This window comes from Cibotium barometz, chromosome 4 (genome assembly GCF_041138505.1).
Source record: "Cibotium barometz isolate CiBa-2024 chromosome 4, ASM4113850v1, whole genome shotgun sequence".
In the NCBI taxonomy this organism is placed as follows: domain Eukaryota; kingdom Viridiplantae; phylum Streptophyta; class Polypodiopsida; order Cyatheales; family Cibotiaceae; genus Cibotium; species Cibotium barometz.
Window position 1 is genome coordinate 51,673,087 of NC_141049.1, and position 14,946 is coordinate 51,688,032.

At 39.4% G+C, this 14,946-nt stretch overlaps 1 non-coding gene across 1 annotated transcript; it reads right to left on the reverse strand.

Annotated features, from left to right (window-relative positions):
- Positions 1 to 4,158: 4,158 nt before the first annotated feature.
- On the reverse strand, positions 4,159 to 4,284 carry LOC147639378 (U5 spliceosomal RNA). Its single transcript, XR_015265300.1, has one exon. It is a non-coding gene; the product is annotated as a U5 spliceosomal RNA (small nuclear RNA).
- Positions 4,285 to 14,946: the final 10,662 nt, after the last annotated feature.

Sequence of the window (14,946 nt, forward strand, 5' to 3'; positions counted from 1 at the left end):
TGGCTAAGTAGTACATGTGGAAGGGCTCCATGGAAGGATTAATATCCTAGTGTGAGGTCCTCGCATGGCTGAGTAGTACATGTGGAAGGGCTTCATTGAAGGAGGGTAGATACCCTCGTGAGAGTTCCTAGCCTGGTCATGTAGTCTCATGGAAGGGTGGACACCCTGGTGAGCATTCCTTGTACCTGTATGGGCGGTGCCCGAGAGAGGTTCTATACAAGGTGAATAAGTTGGGAGATGGAATCCAGAATATTGTGAATAAACCATTTGTGTGATTTGGCATGCATAAATGACTTGTCTTGGTTGCCTAGACAATGCTTGGTATTTCTACATGTGATGGTCCATGGGCTCTGGGGGGGACACTTGGAAACCCTGTGGAAAGCATTACAAGTTTTGTTTTTTGGGCAATTCTATTTTCTCTGTGAAAATCTACAGGCACTACAGGCCTGTGTGTGCACACCTGTCTGGGACTGAGGCAGTGGTCTTATGTGTTTTGCAAGTGGTAAGTGACCCCGAACTCAATTCTTCTCTACACTTGGGGTGACCTGTCCGGCATGTTTCTGGGCTAAAAACAGAGTTGTTCAGTCCAATTCAACAAGGTTCTTCGCGACAAAATAGACAGAAAAAGTATTTAAACCTACGTGACATGTATAGCTCTAAGAATGGAACCTTTGGGTGGCCAAATCTAAGGTTTTCATGGCTGGTTATGTTGAGATGTCAAGCTCAATATGAGATGGTTATGTTGAGATGTCAACCTTTGGGTGGCCAGATCTAAGGTTTTCATGGCTGGTTATGTTAAGCTGACACTGACGAGGCCCCTACGTGACCGTTCGACATTTACATCACTGGTCGGGTTTGGTAGCTGACATCGACATATCTTCACCAGAGATTCTACAGCTTGACTACACCAACTAGTGCACACCTACCCACTCAACTTAGTGTTTCACATTATGGACCGGATGTACAAAGTACTTAATTATTTCCTAAGTATTTAAAAGCAAACAAATCTTAGTTCCTCACCAAGGCAGCAAATTTTGATCATGCATAAGAAGATCCTCCTCTCCAAGACAAGATGAGAAGTTTCAAACCTGACATTGTTGAATGGTTTGTTCGCATGCACTGCCAACCCGCTCACAAGGGGATACATGTGAGGATGATCTTCTAACCTGGTGCCCTGGTCCAACAAGCTGTCTAGAGAAGTCTCACCAGCGTTGGGTTAGCAGCTGAGTATGCAAGCAAAGGCAAGCCCTCCCGAGGTGCCCCATGTTGTGGCAAAGGAAGCACTAGCCGGCCGAGAGGCATGAGAACTCCACTCCATAGTCACGATGCAACGGGAATGGGAATGGCCCATGCCGTCCGATCGAGAACAGCATATAGGCATTAGGGAACGGGAACGAGAATGCCACATCAACACACACACACACACATAAAGGTATTGATCTTTCATTTAAAACATGACAAACACCATTCATTATACATAGCCATTAATCACGAGACTTGAGTACTTAAGAAAAATAGAAATAGATCCAAATTCCACAATCAACTTCTGAAACTTCAAACAATACAAAGAGAGATGCAATATGCAAGAGCTACAAAGATAGATGCAATATGCATGAGCAAATCCCAAATGTCAAATGACAACAAACTACAAGATGGAGTACAACATATCAAATGTCAAGATCAGCAACCAAATCATCATCAACTGCTTTGGAAGAACTCCCAATCTCATCATCATGGTCCTTGGCCATTTGCACTGCATCATCATCTGAATCTAAAGAACGGTGGGCCTCACACAGAAGGAGCAGGAGAGGGGGAGTTATGCACACACAAAGGCGGGGGAGAGGAGGTGCGCAAAGGAGGAGTGGATGGAGAGGGAAGGTGCAAACAAGAGGTGCTTGCAAGGGTATGCGAGAAAGAGCTCCTACTTTTTCTATTGTTAAGATTCCAGTTGCATTAGAAGCGGGAGTTTCAAGGGTCAAGCGAGTTGCCCTTGTTGGGTCAGGGAACTTTGGGGAGAACCAAGAATCTAGCTCCTGCCATTTCTAACATGCAAGTGATGCGAGAAGTCTTGACAGAGTGGTTTTAACTACTAGTTCTCATTTACTTTGTGGCTATTAATGTCAATGAGTTTTCTCAAAACATCTTGAAAGGCAAGATGAAAAAAGCACGGAGGAAACATACCAAGAAGACACATTTTGAAAGGCAAGATAAAAAGAGCTCTAAGAAAACATACCACCAACAAAAGTGACAGGGGGATATCCACTCTTCAGACCTCCTAGATAGCTATGTCATCTAGCAAATCAGACCAAATCCATCATCTACTATCGATGGATACCAAAGCCAGTGGAATTATTGTCTAAGTATTCAAAAGTAGACAAATCTCAGTTCCTCAGGAAGGCAGCAATTTTTATCGTGCAGTAGACTATCCTCCTCCCCAAGACAAGACGAGAAGTTTCAGACTGGCATGTACTGCCAACCCTGACAATCAGTTAGGTAGGTAGGGGTGTCATATGCACCCACTGCACTAAGGATGCCACATGGCCCATTATGCTGATGAGTAGTGCACAGTTAGATACCTTTTGGATACGCACGAAGCATGCTGCGAGCCCCATTCCAGGAATAAGTCGCCTGTTTGCCATCACGTTTAGGATTGTTAGTGGCGTAACTGCGTTGTCACGTACACCGTTAGTAGTGTGTTGTCCCGCACATAGATACAACCCACTGGAATTTATCAGGCTAAGAGTTGGGCAACCGATACAGAGTCAAAAATTCTAGGACCACGAAGACACATTCTGAAAGGCAAGATAAAAAGATCATGGAGAACACATACGAAGAAGATCACCGACAAAAGAAACATGGGGATGTCCACTCTTCAGACTCTCGTAGATAGCTATGTCATCTACCAAATCGGACCAAATCCATAGTCTATCGATGGATACCAAAGCCAGTGGAATTATCGTTTAAGCAGACGGATCTGAGTTCCTCAGGAGAAAGGTAGCAAATTTTGATCGTGCAGCAGAAGATCCTCCACTCCAAGACAAGACCAGAAGTTTCGGACGCGGCATTGTCGACGGTCTATGCGCATGCACTGCCGAACCCGTCGATCAGTTAAGTAGGTAGGGATGTCACATGCACCCATTGAACTGGGATGCCACATGGCCCATTCTGTGGATTAGTGCTGCACAATTAGATATCTTTTGGATACACACGAAGCATGTCGTGAGCAGGAATAAGTCGCCAGCAGCAGCTGCCATCACGTTAGGATAGTTGGTGCCGTAAGTGCGTTGTCCCCCGCATACGCTCAGTAGCGTGTTGTCCTGCACATAGATACAGACCACTTGAATTGATCAGTTCTTCAATTCCTACAACAAGCAAAGACACTAGAGCACAGCTAAGTAGCCGCCCTGCAAATAAGAGATGAGCTTAGTTGTTCTACCTTGGCTCCTACAAGCAAGCCGAGCATTTCTTCGGAAGCTCTTCTTTTGCCAAGGGGTGGGTAGTTGGGACCCAATCCCTGTCCTCTCTCTACATGTTATACCCTGTCCACTCTCTACATACATCTTTCTCCTTATGTCAGATTCCTCACGTCCATCATCCATCCATCCGCAACATACAGTAAAGTAACAACTACTCCGCAGGAGGAGTGTTGTCAAGTGGTGCTATCTGCTGCTGCCGAGTAGTAGAGAAAAAGGAAGTGCATTCGTTCAGGAGGAAGGGAATGTACCAGTGTGTGAGGAGAGGCAAATGCGCTGGCCACCACAGAAGGAGCCGCCCTGTTGAGGTGAACAGCCCGTCGTGTGCACTTGACTCAAAGGGGGCGTCGTCAAGAGCGATGAAAAAGCTCCAGCCCCAACCACATTGAGTGCAGAGCTATAGAACCAGCCAGCAATAGCAGAGGAGGAAAGGCTCACAGCAGGCCGTTTTGCCTAAAATGCCTGCTGCCACCGTCCTTCTCTGGCAGAGATGCCAGTGCAACCTACTCCTCCCACTTCTGGTGATGATAGAGAGCTAGCTCCCCACTCATCGTGGCCATGGCTCTCGGGGGCTGATGGTGGTTTGTATCTGAGCGGAACAAATTTGGACTGTACAACAAGGCCTTCATCGCTAGTCCCCAGACACACACCTCGCCCTGCTGTTCGTTTTGTAGCTCGCTTGGGGAGCCCCCCCCGTGAAGGAGAGGGCCCGCTGCAAAAATTGGGATACGGTGCTTGTGTTGGGCCGAGCACACGGTATTCTTTAGTAAAAGGCGAAAGAGTAGTTCGCTTTGTGCTCAACCCACACCATCCATGGCCTTACTCATCAACCGAGAGCTTATATACGTAGCTACCCTCCACACATCCTAGCTCACCTGGAAGCTATGTGGGATAGAATCACATCATCATGTAGATCGATCCCCAACCTAGCACAATGCTAACTAAGTATGGAAAGCTTCTCAAAACCATATTTATTTAATAGCTAATCATCTCTAGTTTCATGATGGAGTTTATGGTTTCCTAAGGGATCATTTCATTTCTACTTTGCTCGCTTCTTTTTCGAGTAGCTACCCATTGATCACCTCCACAAAATTCTACACATGCATGCCATCTCTACTTCACATGGTGCTATATCTACACACAACCTTGCCATTTCATCTTTGTTGAGTGCTTTTTAATCGGTTCTCAGATTTGATTTTCTCTCTCTCTCTCTCTCAACTATTCTGCGCATATACGTCACGCTCCACTTTGTGCAGTTCTGGCGAAATCAAATCCCTCGCGTATGTGTGTGTGTGTGTGTGTGTGTGTGTGTGTGTGTGAGACAGGGGCCACGCCACTTATGTCAAAGTTTAACGTACACAGGATTTCAAAAAGTCAGAAGGAAGGATGCAAACTAGCCACCTTTTCTACGCACCGTCCTTTGGTTAGGATGGGGTCCTAATGTCTCCACTTTGTTTAAAAGTCATGTTTTCGCTGAGCAAAAGCAACGCACGTCTTTTGAGACTTCATATTCAAATTTTACTCAAACTTCCTTAAACCTTCCTTAACCTCCAATTCTTGCCACATCTCAACTTTATGAAACTCCTCCTTAATATAATATATAGAAAAGAGAAGAAGAGAAGTAATGTCTCCACTTTTATTGAAATTTATGTTCTACCAATTTACTATAAGTAATGTCTCCACTTTGTTTGAAATTTATGTTCTCCCAATTCACTATATGGAAGAGCAAAGTGTCACCGTACACATTTTTTAAATTCATAGAAAAGAATCCTATGAAAGAGAATTATGTTAAAAAAATGTAAGATTGTTGAAAGTGAGAAAAACCAACCAGCCATGCCAACCTAGCACGACCCGGCCCCACCAACCTCAGAAAACAAGCAACACGACCTTCCCATTCCCTACTAGTGAGGTGAAATATAACCCAATAGCAAAATCAAATGAGGAAACTCCTTTGAGTGATGAAAAGAAAAAGTTATCTAAGGTGCCTATAAATAAGTTGGGACATTATTATGAAAAGGATGAGACCACTACCATTTTATCTATGGTACATAAGTACCATGGAGTTACAAGTATTAGATAGCGGTGTGGATGCTAGCATTGTCTCTAAACGCTACTGGAAACTCTGGGAAAGCAACCCATAGAGGAAACTAATTTTTGTTGTGAAGGTAGCTGTAGAATCACGACTAATAAGCCTCTTGGTATCTTAAGAGATTAAAAACCAAAATATTTGGATAAATTTATCAATCTACCTTTGTGTGTTGATGAATTACCACAAATAGCTGAGATCATATGATGTGATTCGAGGGTGATCCTACATGTAGGAAGCTAGAGTGGTCCATGACTAGGGAATAAAGGTCATATTTAGCTTAGAAATAAGGACTAGATAATATTATTGATACATGGAAGGTTCACCCAATGCATGGAGGGATTTCGAAGAGTAAAACATCATTGGTATTATTGATACGAGGAAGGTTCACCCAATGCATGGAGGGATTTAGAAGAAGAGTCAAGCATCATTGCTAGAACTACTTCTGTGAATGTGTGTCAAACATGTTGCCACATATCCAACATGTTGTGAATGTGTGTCAAACATTGCTAGAACTACTTCTATGAATGTGTGTTGGACATTTGCCACCCGAAGTTTCTTCTTTGGCTTCTTCACCTGCTTTGGCTAGAGCAAAATGCAAGGATTTGTTCCCTTGCACATCACCTTGCTCATCATCAATAACCTCCATTTTAAGTATTGTTGTGTCTCACTTTCATCGTCTTCATCTTCTCTCTCTTGTGGCAATTTTAGGTCCCATCATCTGGTCATACTCTAAAGAACTCATCATCCCCACCATAACTCTAAGTTCTTTCTTTATTTTGAGAATGCCTTGCAGCAGCGGTTACAAGGAGAAAGCACAAGGCAGATCAACATTTCAATTTTAAAAAATTAAGTTGCTAACCTTAAGGTGCAAGGTTAAGGGGATTACTATTGAGAAGTATTTACTCTTTAATGATATAAATGCAAGCTCAATTTGCAAGCAAGGACAAATGCATCGGCGGATGCGGTTGTATAAGGAGAAAGCACAAGGCAGATGTAACGTTTTAGTTTTTAAAAAAACTTAATATCAAAGGTTATCCAAATTTACTTAGAACTCACTTCCATTAATTAATTGATTTTCTTTTCTTACTCATTGTAGGCCCTTATTCTTATACTTTAGAGTCTAGGATATAATGAGCTTCTTTTATGCGAATTAACTAGGAATATTCTATTTTGGCATCATTTATATGAAGACCCTAACCTTTGTTGGAAATCAATGCTTCGCCCTCGTTATTACTGTCATTGAATGGGTGATGGGTTGCTCTATTTTGTAAGGCTCCATGTATGAAGAGTAGCCATTATTCTGAACATCCTGATGCTCGATAGTTTCTAATTTAGATATAAGATGTTGGCAATGTGTGGCTGAATGGTTACATGCCAAGTAGGTTGCATATGCGTACAATGTTGATTGTTTAGGTAGAATGAAATCTTCCCAGGATACCTTGCCATTAGGTTGCAAGGCTCGAACATGCACCGAAACGACTTCAGATGGGTAAGGGACATAAAGATATTAAGTCTTTGTAATTGTCTAATATGGTACCAATCAAGCGATATGATCGATTCAGTCCATTGTGATTAATCTTTGTAATAGTCTTATATGTACCAGTCAGGTGATATGGTTCAGTCTATTGTGACCAGTCATAGGGTGGTATACATGGGTTGACATATGATATGACTTTGAATTTTCTACCCTCAATGTGTGAAATTGTTGGATGAGCACCATAAGATTCACATTTCCTTGCCTTGTGTGTTGCCCTTACCTTTCTAATTTAGCTCCCTTATGCTTGATTTGCATTGGTGTGAGCTCTTCACATATTGAAAGCTTCATTGCATCTTTAAGAGCTTGGTTTTTTAAAGTATGTCTAACCTTGCTTCCCTTGTGGTGAATACCATGATGGTTTGCCCTTGCTCAATTGAAATGGTAGTCATTTTGTTCTCATCCCATGTAATTTGTGGTGTCAAATCATTGCTTTGGAGGGACATCACCCCATCACCTAGGGTGTGCCATCCTTAAGTAGCCTCCCCCACACAAACCTAAGAGCTAATGCCTTTTTATGTGGATGACCACATACCTTGTCACTCCTTATGTGAGTGCATAAACCTAGGTTTCTACCTCTTCTTTAAGGATGGTTCCACTTATTTTTCCTTTGACCTCTTTTAGTAAGGAATGCATATATTTTCTTGGTTCTAGTAAAATCCAATCATGTGGATTCCTCTAATCTAAATGCTTAGGGGTGAGCTTGTTCAGCTCTGTGGTTGGGTGGTGAGCTTCAGTATCATCCATTTGGTATTCTTTGGTTAGCAAATGAATCTTGCACCAAGGGAGGTGAACAATCTATAGCCTTGGGGTCTTGTGGGGGAGGGGGCATGAACTTCTCCTAGGCCACAGCTACCCTTTAATCTATCCATTTGAGCCTTTCAAATACCTCTATGGTCAACCTTTTGGTACTTTATAAAGATAAATACATAAATAAAAATAGTTAATGTGTTACTTTGACAAAAAATTCTCATGATCTTTCAACCGAATGTAGTGCATCTAACCCCTTTGATTGATGTAACTTATTAGGAGACCAGACCTTATGATTAACCTTGTAATATGGCAAAAACTCAAGGTTAGTTTAGCTTGCTATTTTTGTAGCTCAAAGACTACATACATGCTAAAAGGGTTGGTCACATGATGAGTTAAAGGAGAAATCCTCTCTCTCTCTCTCTCTCTCTCTCTCTCTCTCTCTCTCTCTCTCTCTCTCTCTCTCTCTCTCTCTCTCTCTCTCTCTCTCTCTAATTGCTTATTCAAAACCATAGCATAAAAATATATCCAACTTGCTAGAATACACAAAGAAGAAGAACATGCACGATGCCGAAACGGGTTAAATCTCTCTGGCTTGCTTGATGACTCACGCTTTCAAGCAAGTGTATTTAGATATCTTTTTACATTACTTGTGAGCCAAAAATAGCTTTTACACTTGACTTTGGGCCTTGCTCTTAAAAATAGAAAAGTCTTTAGAAGCTTTTATGTATGAACCTTTCTATAACTTTAAATAAATTGGTCCATAAACCTATTAAGAGTAAATAAACCATATGAACAAATGTGCTTGGCACCACTTGGCTACAAAATAATGATAGCCATAAATCCAAAATAATAACGGCCATAAATCTACTATAAAAATATAATGTTACATTAATAATATGTCACCAAAAATATGCACACATGTGCAACCCTCATCATCGAGTTTCCCGCACTAGCCCTACCACACTGATCTACTATCAAAAACACATGTGAAACCCTCATCGAGTCGCCCGCACTAGCCCTATCATTGATTTGCTACTAATCAAAAACACATGCCAAATATAATATATAGTGACTATCTACCTAACACGGTGCGACTAGTACCTTGTGCAATAAGTCATTAACCATGCGACAAATAATCAAAAACAAATATCCATGATAAATGAAACACTTCACAAAAATATCATTTCAATAATTTCCATTTTCATAACATGCCCCAGGGTTGAAATACAACTGTTCTTAGTTGATCATAAACTCAGGAAGATGTCTCAATAGTCGAGTCTTCTTCCCACAACACGTGTTGCTTCAATCGGCGAGTCTGCACACAACGACCCTACGAGTATGGACACAAGAGTGGATATCTGTACACGCCTTAATCAACGAAGTCTTTGTACATAGTGTACTGTAACAATTGGTAAGTCTATACACTTGAAATTGGAATCAAGGAAATTGCGAATAATAAGTAGTAATCATTGTGCTTCCTTAATAGTGATGATAAATAGTACCAGCACATGTTGTGGTCATGGACAATGAGACTGATTCAGGGACTGAGATTTTGGAGTCTTCTTATAAATGGGGTGACCATCAGAGGGTAAACTGGAAGAGTTCCCTTAAATGGGTGTAGTAAATTGGAAGAGTTCCCTTAAATGGGCATAGTAAATAGATATGAAAAGAGTTGCATATATGTTAATGAGAGGGAATTTTTAATCGGAAGGCGTTCTCATTATTCTCAAGAATCTTAAAGTGCCCATAAAATCGTGGAGTGAGTTTAAGCTTGGGGTACTTTTCAATGCTCTAGAGTTTGCATTTCTCAATTCATAACTAGACCTAATCATTTTCTTGAAATCGCATATGTATTCGCTTTTTGTTAACTTGCTTGGTACATATTTCTTGGGATTTTTGAATAGATTGAGTGACTTGACCAAGATTTATGGTCACGAGAAAGCTTATCAGTAGAGCTGGAACCTATGTTCTAATCCTAGAGGCTGGGATGGGTAACTTTTTACCATAGACGATTTCAAAGGGGGCCCTGCCTATAGGCAGAATGGAGAGTATTGTTATAAGCAAATTGCAAGATATGCAAATGCTCATTCCAATTAGAGGGTGAAGTAATAGTATGAGATCGCCAAAGATTCATGATAGTACTATTAGTAGCCTCGATCATCTAGCCATTGCTCTTAGGAAGAACTGAAGTCCACCATTTTTGTACCTAAATTAGAGAATAGAGCTATGTAAAAATAGTTACAAAAGCGGGAGTCTCTATATAAAAAAAAGAGTCATGATGAGTGAAAACAATTTTAATAAATAACTTAACAGCTTGTGGAGTAATCAATGTTTTCTTACATGGAATAAAATATGCATGTTTGTTAAATCTATCTAATATGTTCCAAATCATATCATTATGTGGTGACAAAGTATTAGGCAATCCCATAATGAAATCCATTAAAATTTCTTCCCATGGACCATTTGGAATTGGCAAGGGCATTAAAAGACCATATGGTTTTCCTCGATAACGCTTAACACGTTGATAAACAATGGAAGTGGGAACAAAATTTGCTACATCCTTTTTTTATGCCAAGCCAATAGAAGTTCTCTTTATGAGTAGTCAAAGTAGAGAGTATGCCACAATGTCCTATATAAGGTGGTGCATGCATTTCTTGTGTAAAACAAGTCCTCTATTAGCAGTAATGCATAACCTTTTTTCAAACAATAGAAACCATCAAGATAAGAATAACTATTGAAAAGTAGTTTTTATGCATAAGTGCATTCCAAGCATTCAAAAAATCAAGATAATATGCATAAGTGTCATGCATGGCATCAAAAGATTGAATGTGAACAAGCATGACCCGGTTGATTAAATCATAGGGTGAAAGTTTTGGATAAATGAGGCCCGTTTAATATGGTGATCGGAGATCAAGGGCTGACTAAGACAGTGTCTAATGCTGTGCTGGTTGGTCTTTATCAAGAATTCTAAACCCATGAGGTAGTGTTTCCACATACAAAAAGCATGTACTATGGCCAAAATTTCCTAATCATCATAGGTAAAATAGCTCCTATACCAAATCCACTATCGTTAGTGACAACTACAAAAAAGGGTCTAACGAAATCAGGTGGCTATAAGACTAGGGCATGAGGAGTCAAAAGATGTTTGAGACAATCAAAAGACTTTTGTTAGTTGTCTCCCCAATAGAAAACAATTATTTTACAAGATATTCAATTTCAGTTTGAAAGAAAGAGCTTTTGTCATGGTTGCATACAACTGGTTCTCTTTTAGAAGTCTAAAAACAGTTCTTAGTAAGGGTTCATAAGATGCCGGCTTTGATAATGGAGAGGTCGGCACTCACAAGAACACTAACTACGCAACTTTGCACATGAACTAAGCTCAAAACTGACGGAGAAGTTGATAAAAAATTTCTAGTATTTTATGGGATTTTTTTTCATTTTTTGGGGTTTTATGCTAAAATGATTTTTAGAAAATAGATAATGAGGTTGGAAAATTTTTAAAAAATATGGATAAAATTTTGAAACTCTCAGGGAGGATACAAAATTTTGGATCAAGTAATTTGGAAAAAATTAACATTTTATGGGCTTTTTTAAGCTCAAAAACTTGTAAGCTTGTAATTTGCAAGCTTTAAAACCATGGTTTTTCACAAAAACGAATTCATGGAGAAGGAGGGAGTCTATTTGGAGTCACTTGTAGCCACTGTTTGTTGGAGAGGGTGAATTTGAAGCTTTGATCATGTTTGAGTGGATTTGAAGCCTCCTAAGAAGAGGATTAGTGTAGAGAAAGCTGGTTTGGATTTTTGAGTGGATTTGTGAAACTATAAATAGGCTTTCACCTCCTATGGACCTTTTGACAATAACCAATATATAAAATTACCTCTATCCTTCAATGCTAAAACCTCTGATTTGACCTTTCTCCCTTCAATTTCTTTACCTCCTTATCCACTAGTCCTTACTTTAAGACTTGGACTTGTCTTTAGCTCTAATACCACTTTTGCAAGAGAGTGATGGTCCTCGTACACAAAAATAATTAAAATAATCCCCATCTCTCTCTCTCTCTCTCTCTCTCTCTCTCTCTCTCTCTCTCTCTCTCTCTCTATCATTTCTTATTCACAACAACCATATCATAAAAATATATCCAACTTGCTAGAGTACATAAAGAAGAAGAACATGCACGACACCAAAATGGGTTAACCTCCCCCACTTTCCTAACGGCTCACGCTTTCAAGCGTGTATTTAGATATCTTTTTGCATTACTTGTGAGTCAAAAATAGTTTTTGCACTCTACTTTAGGCCTTACTCTTAAAAATAGAAAAGTCTAAGATGTTATGTATGAACCTTGCTATAACTTTAAATAAATTGGTCCATGAACCTACTAAGGGCAATCAAAGCATATGAACAAATGTGCTTGGTTGCCATTTGGCTACAAAATAATGACAGCAAATCCAAAATAATAACGGCCATAAAGTGGCTATAAGTATGCATGTGTGTCCATGTGCATTATTATATAAAACCCCATAAGGAATATCAATGAATGCATGTATTATTAAAAATATCAATATTTTTCAATGGTTACCTATTTAACACTATTGTTTTACCTTTTTTTTAAAATTTTCATTTTTGAATTTCGAATTCAAAGCCCCTTTGTAAACTTATAAGTATTAATAATATTGAACAACCAATTTTTTTCAATCTCCTTTTTCATGTATGCAACATGTAATCCCTCAATCAAAGAATATTGAAAAAAGCAAGTGATGTTGGGTGAATGTTAGGAGCAAGAGGGAGGGTTATGTGACCCTAAAATGATGTATAAGTTATATTAGTCATAGACTAAGGTTCAAAGGCTCAAAGGAAACCTCAATGTGAAGGTGTATGTAGAATGTCTAGCCCAAATGGAGGCCAAAAGAAGGTGCCTACAAGAAGGTGAGAAAATGCCCAAGTGGGTGCTCACTTCAAAGGAAGGTAGTCCTCAAATCTAGGCCAGATTAGGGGATGGATTAATCAAGCTTAGGGATCACAATTAGTGGCTAATGGAGATGTAATCAAGCCTATATAAAGGCCCTTTATCTAATGGAATATTATATGAGCTTTTTGCTAAATCTCTCATCTTATCATTACGTTCGAGTTTTGTCGTCAACCCAATCATATTTCTTACATTTTTGTTATGTTAAGATGTTGATGCTAATCCATTTCTACATACCCTAATCCTCTCTAGGTATGAAATTAAACTTGGTATCAAAGGCAACCACCATCCCTTTATCATCTATGCATCCTAGGACGACAAACCTCGTTATTAAAATCATTAATATTACTAATTAATCGCTAAACCTATTTTTTCCTTCTTTTTGTAGGCTCCAGAATCATCAAGAATGAAAGTCTCATCTACAATAAGGAGACTTGTTTGGAGCGTTTTCATCAACTCTAAAGTCTTCAAGGCATCAAAGTAGGGAAGAAGTATAATCATTCAAAAAACTCCCAAAAGCAGTGACGAATCAAGGGATAAACATATCATATTTTTCATCAAATCTTGCAGAGTTTTGAGTCATGGGTTCATCATCATATATAGGATGTAGAGGATGTACATGACTATTTATTGATCATAAACAACAAGTATGTGAGCTTTAATCTTTAAATAATCACCTAGTTATTCGTATAAAATTATCTCTATTAACAATGTGATTAGTGCTAATCACAATCAATTTTTTGAGCCATCATTAAGGGTTCAAATCTACCATTGGGGTGTTGCTAAAGCCTTATGCATCATCAAACTCATTTTCCTCCTTGGTTTGGTACTCTAATTTGCTCTCCCAAAACATGGTAATACTTTGGTTTTATAGTTTTTAAAACTGGAAAGAGTTATTCATATGAAATGCATCTCTCTACCTTTGTAAGGGACTAGACATTGGCATTGGATTATATAAAATGCATCTCTCTACCTTTGTAAGGGACTAAATAGTGGCATTGGATCACTCCATTGCTAAGACCCTTCCATCGACATAGGGAAATTATGACAACTCCAGTAATAGTTGATAAATTAATGGTGAATTGTTTCCATATATGGCAAGTAAAGCTTAAATTTGTACTCATGAAGGATGGACTTTGGGATTGTGAATGAAAGAGATATGTGTCCAGGATTGGAAAGGAGAAGAGAAAAAGTTTTGGCTTGGAAGAGGTGAGAGAGCCCTAGTCATTATTGCATTAGGACTAGGAGATAGTTTCATCCATCATATTGCATCGTAAGAAAATTCAAAAGGAGCATGGGATGAACTAGAAAAGTTGTTTGGTGCCAAACAAAAGAACTCTAAAATTAGTTTAAAATTTTAAATTTTTAGATTGGACATCAAAAAATTGAGTCACTTAAACAAAGTGAAAAGTGTCATGCAACAACTTGCATGTGTTGGAGCTCTAGTGGATGAAGAGGATGCCATAGCAATCCTTCTCAAAAGCATGACCGTGGAAGAATTAATGCCGTTGGTGGTGGCTACCTTAAAAACCCTATTTGATCCAACCTTTACATCCATTGAAGTATTGAAGAGGAGAAAAGACTCAAAGTCAAAGTAGGTTTACCATCACATTATGAGGAGAAAGCATTTTTCATGAAAGGACCAAGAGCTAGAGTAAAGTTTAACTTTTGTGGCAAACTAGGCTACATGGAGAAAGACTGTTGAAACAAAAAGAAGACTCAAGCCAACACTCAAGAAAACATAACGATCAAAGAAGGACTAAATGAAGGGGCTTCCCAAGAAGCAAAACAATCATCAAAACATCTCTTCTATTTGATGGAAGAGGGCACCTCTCCCACCTTATATGTTTAAACTCCCACTCATTGTATTCCTGCCCTTGTGTGAAATACCCTAAGCCAACACTTGAGCCTACGAGAGGCACCTATGATAGAACACACTAGCAAATAACTAAGAGTGTAGATCTGCCAATGTATGTATGGTGGTAGTAGTTCATATGTTAGTATACACTCAATGCTCGCCTCTCAATATGTATCTCACTTTGATTTATAATGTACATTTGTTAGGCCCCCATTATGAGGAGTAGCCATGGTGCATATGTCTTTAGTGGGAACCCCGGATTAGACACCAATGGGT